Source organism: Hordeum vulgare, chromosome 3H (assembly GCF_904849725.1).
Source record: "Hordeum vulgare subsp. vulgare chromosome 3H, MorexV3_pseudomolecules_assembly, whole genome shotgun sequence".
Lineage (NCBI taxonomy): Eukaryota > Viridiplantae > Streptophyta > Magnoliopsida > Poales > Poaceae > Hordeum > Hordeum vulgare.
Window position 1 is genome coordinate 203,707,147 of NC_058520.1, and position 5,377 is coordinate 203,712,523.

Sequence of the window (5,377 nt, forward strand, 5' to 3'; positions counted from 1 at the left end):
TCAAAGCATCAAAACTATACATTCTATCCTAAACAGCATCATGGCAGTTTGAGAGCTACATGCAAAGCATCTACAACCATCCAAATGTGCCAAATAAGATATGTGGCGGAAGCTATTCAAAAGCTCTACAAGCATGAGCAGAAATATAATACAAAGGAGTTTCACACAGAAAGTTCTACAGCTGCTAACTTGGCCAAACATATCCGTTTTCAGGGACTTAGTGAAATTCTCAGATTCTCACTAGCTGTTTATGCTCTGAAGCATTTTGACAGCACCCAAAACAATATCTACAGGAAACCAAATAGAATGAAAATTGACAGAGAGCTAGACAAACACAAAATCTACAACTTCTTAGTTGATTGCAGGGGCTGATTCCCAACACATGAACTTTTGCAAGCACAACTACAAGGGAAGAAAGTATCAGCAGATTCTCAAACTTAGTGAAAACCACAGATTTTCACTAAGCTGAAATTTCAGCCACATGCCTACTTTGACTAAGCACAACTTGCACATGAAAACTCCTAAGCATGAAAGAACACCACCATGCTATAGAGGGGTTCACCCTCTACTACCACAACAAGGAATCAACCTCCTGGTCTCATCACATCACATGGAACCAAGCTCCAAACATTGAACAAAACAGAAATATTACATTCCCAGAAAGTGTTCCAAAGTGGAATCTGATTCCACCATTGGATTCCTGGGATGATTCTACCCGAAAAACATATATAATACCTAGGTACTTGCATAGAACAAAAGGGCACAAAGCTAGGAAGAAAACATGCATGGAATCACATAGAGGTGAATAGTGCTATATCACATGCTTCTCACTTGATCATCACCTACACATGCACTTGACAATCTCAGAAATTCAATGGTGCACATGAGGGGTAGACCTCATGTTCATGTGCCTTAGCACACCACCACACACATATACATCAAGCACACATATAATAAACACCTACACATGCTAGTTAAAACACACACACTAGCTTACCTCACATCATCCATTCCTACACCTACACATACAAGTTAGCCACAAGTGCTTATCAAGGCACACCATGCCTTGGGAATGTGTGTGACACACACACACATGCACACACACACATACACCACAAGATCACACACACTACACACAAAGTATGTGGGGGGGAACCCACACACACACACACACCACACACTTGCACAAACTAGTGCATAAGCTTATCATCATGCACATGAGTAACACCCCACATATATATGGTGACATCCATCTACACATAGATCCTAGTGCATACATACACATATACATGATCTAGCTCACACATACACTTGCACTCAAATTCCTACACATGCATAAACACCACCTACACATGCCACATCAAACACTAACTAACACATAGAAGAAAACCTGCTGGTTGTGTGGAGAAAAATACTACACAAGGTGATCTAGCACCCCACAGCAACTACATAGCAAACAAAAGAAAAACAGTAAAAGGAATGGCAAAAAAATAAAAGGATTGGGGGGAATCGAACTCAAGACCCCCTGGTTCAACTCACAGAACCAACACCACTGCGCTACTGAACATGCACTCGACACAGCTAAGGAAGGGAGCAGGGTAAGTTGTTCCCTATGCGCTACTGTGCCCGACAGATAAATAGCAAAAAGGGGTGGCGCGCTGCGGGACTCGAACCCAGCACCACCTGATCAACACACACACGGCAACCACTGGGCTACGAACAGGGACTCGATGAAATAGAGGGATTTAACAGGATAATCTACACCAGAGCCGCCCTGCTCTATTCTGAACAGAGACGAGGACAGCGACGCTCACCGGAGCACCTCCTACTTCTACTGTTGCGTCAGAGGGAAACATCTACGGCTACCACTCCTACCGCGTTGGAAGTAGCTGCCCTGAGCACCGGGACGAGCAGAGCACACACATCGCAGCACACCACATGACCGGCCGTTCTCTTCTCTGATCAAAAAAGCACGGCAACGAGCACCTAGGCCAATCTAACGAGGGGGGAGGGAGGAAGGAGCACGGATCACCGAGGGGAAGGAGTTGAGAGGGTGCCGATCAGAGGAAGAAGCCTGAAGATGAGATGAAGCCGATCTGATGCAGAAACGAAGCAGGGTATGGTCCGCCGGGAACACGCCGGAGACGAGGTCCTGCCCGTCGATGTGGTCGCGCCCCAACCTCAACGACGACGGGAATGGAACGCGGGAGCTTCCCCCGAGCCCCCGGACATGTTTGTTGGCGCCGGTGGCGAGGGATGCGCGGTGGACGACGGCGGCGCGCTACTACTCTCTCTCTCTGTTACCTTCCTACAGATCTTACCTTGGGGAGGAAGAGAGAGATGGAGGGGAAGGTGGTGGCACTAGGAGGGGGACGCGGAACCCTAGGCAATAGGGCACGCACTCCGAGGATATATGGCCGTGGATGGGACGCACGCCGTCAAATCCCTCGCACTCTCTCTGATGCTTCTGACGGAAAGCAAGCGCGTGGACGACGCCGTCATGAGGAAGGAGGTGGAGCGCGCTTGGGCTCTCACTGGGGAAACACAGAGGGAGTGATGTGCCTCGGGAGCGGGAAGTAGGCCCATGTTGGCGACGGGTAAGAGAGAATCCCCCTGGGGTTTCCTATTTGAAAACCAACGCACACAAAAATAAATACACAGGCTAAACTGTTGATGCTAAAAAAATAAAACAAAATGCTCCTCGTCATAAGGGAATTATGACCCATTTAAATAAAATGTAAAAGGGATTTTTGGAGTCTATAAATATTTACAAAACAGTATTTAATTGATATTTTTTGTGAATATTTGCACCACTAAAACAAAGTTTCAAAACACCAAAAACGTAGCATCACATCCACCACAAATCATACTAAAACGTGGGCATTTTTAAAACAGGGAAGGAGCAAGAGAATCTTGGGCTTGAGATAAATAGAGAGGGGTGAACTTTTGAAACCTAGTGCACACCAACATAGTTGCTCCTACTTTCAAACAACACCCACATCACTTCACAAATCACCATCACCTCATCACATGTCACACCACATACATAGATCACATGCCAACTCATATCACATCACAAGCATGGATCACAAAGGGAAACAAACACAAAAGACATGGAATGATAAGGATGCATGCACGCAAGGGAACCAGACAAGGTAAGCATCACATGAAATAACACATGCATTGAACTCTCATGGCAATGACAAGATGGACCCACATACACAAGGTTCCAAATAAGGCAAGTTACAATCTTGGGGCATTACACCTCCCCATGTGTTCTGATATCTGCGATTGGAACAGTGACATTGTTCTTCAATTTTATGCAACTCTGCACATCTCTGGAGATCCAACAGACATCAACACTTGGGTGCTGGATTGGATGATGCAGCACACACACTTCAAGGCTCTTGCCAATGAGCTGCTCTGTGAACTTCCTGTGTCAATTCCCTCAGAGCAGGCAATAAAGTTGTATGATGAACGGAACTGCCAAACAAACTGATGGAAGTCCTCATGAAGCCTTTGGCCAAGGGGCAACCACCAAGAACAACCTTCCTAGTCCATGAGCTGAAGTATGAACCCAGGACTGTTTACAGAATCCTCTACAGTGTTCTTGCGCCTATCAAGGGTCATGATGACGAAGAAGACGTCGTAGGCATCATGAAGAATATCCTCTTCAACATCATTCATGGCATTCCCATCAACATCCATGATTTCTTCTTGAGGACTCTGGTGCAAAATGCTATGTCCCCTTTTGACCTGAAGATTTACGCTCCATGGATCATGAGATTCATCAAACGCAGGTCAGGCATCAACTATCACGCTGATTTAAACAATCATCAAGGTTATATGCCTCCCCTAAGGGTCAACTAGAAGACTTTCGAGCCTGTTGAAGGAAAAGGCAAGTCTGTTATTGATGAAGGCAGTCGGCCCCTTGATGGTCAGTTCCGAGAGCCAGATGTATATTCCTCATGGGAGGACACTGAAACCCATCCACCAAGTCCTGTTGCTCCAAGGGTGATGAATACCACAGAGCTTTTTCTTTGTCTCCACCAAAAGGTTGATCGGAATCACAAGTGGGTCAAACGCAAGTTCGGCGCCATTGTGAAAACCCTCAATGAAACACAGAATGTCGTGAAGCTTAACCATCATTACCTTCATGAGGTTTTTGATCGCACCTGGGCCACACTGGCTCATTTGAAGACTCCAGCTGAACTTGAAGAATTGGAGTTTGCACAGGACTTTGACTGGTCATGGCCACCAAAGAAGAAGTTCAGGCCAATTCCAGTCCCAGACCTTGAGCACAGTTCGTTTTCTTCATTCCGCACTTCTGAATTAGATGAAGACCAACAAGATACTGCCTCTGGTCCAAGGAGGAAGTCTGCTCCCAAGAATCCTCACGCGTCTTCCTCAACTACCAAGATGTGAAAGTCTTCACGGGGCATTAGTCCTCAGTTTGTCCCTTTTTGTCACTTGATGACAAAGGGGGGGAATCTGAGAGTTAGTCTTCACGCGGGATATATTTTAGGGGTGATGGGGTTATAGTCCTAGGGTAGGGTCATAGGCCTGCCCTATGAGTCCTGCCCTATGAGTCCTACCCAAGGACTACCCTTCATAAGGGATAAGGCCCTTAGTCAGTTCCGACTGAATTAAGGACTTCCCATCATCCAGTCGGTGACGAATCCTCGATCATCCAGTCGGAGATAAGCATTTGGAGCGTATCAAACTTACCGACTGGATTCCACTCTGTGCATCCTAACCCCCCTGGAGGGCAACGGTCATACGTTTCCATGTACATTTATTAGCATTTAAGACATACGTTACTTGTAACGTAGGCATTTATTCGCCACTACTCCACCCCTGTGCACCAAACCGTTGTGAAGGGCAGCGCACTCTATATAAGCCGCCCTTCCCCACTGGTGCAGGGGTTAGCAATTCACTGTAATCCATATTCCACTCGACAACAAGCTCCAAGAGCACTGAGACGTAGGGCTTTTACCTCCACCGTAGAGGGGCCTGAACTCATACAACCTCGCCGTAGCTAAGGCTCTGCCCATCCTTTCGTACCCTACACATCTAGTGTCAGACTTATACCCACGACAGTTGGCGCCCACCGTGGGGCAGGCGTCTAAGCGACTTCCAGCGAGTTTGCGACTACATCTTTTCGTCATGTCATCCAGTGGAGATTTGAGCATGGGTCACGAGATCCTCTTCGGCGCTCTCTCCTTCATCGTCAACGATTCGGCATGGCTTCGGGATTCCCCTCTCGACGTCGAGGCGCTCCCCAGACGCGGGGCTACGCACTTCCGTGCCGGCGCCCGCGGTATTCTTCTCCAGCAGTCGGCTCCGGTGTCGACCTACGCCGCCGTCGCGCGCCGCA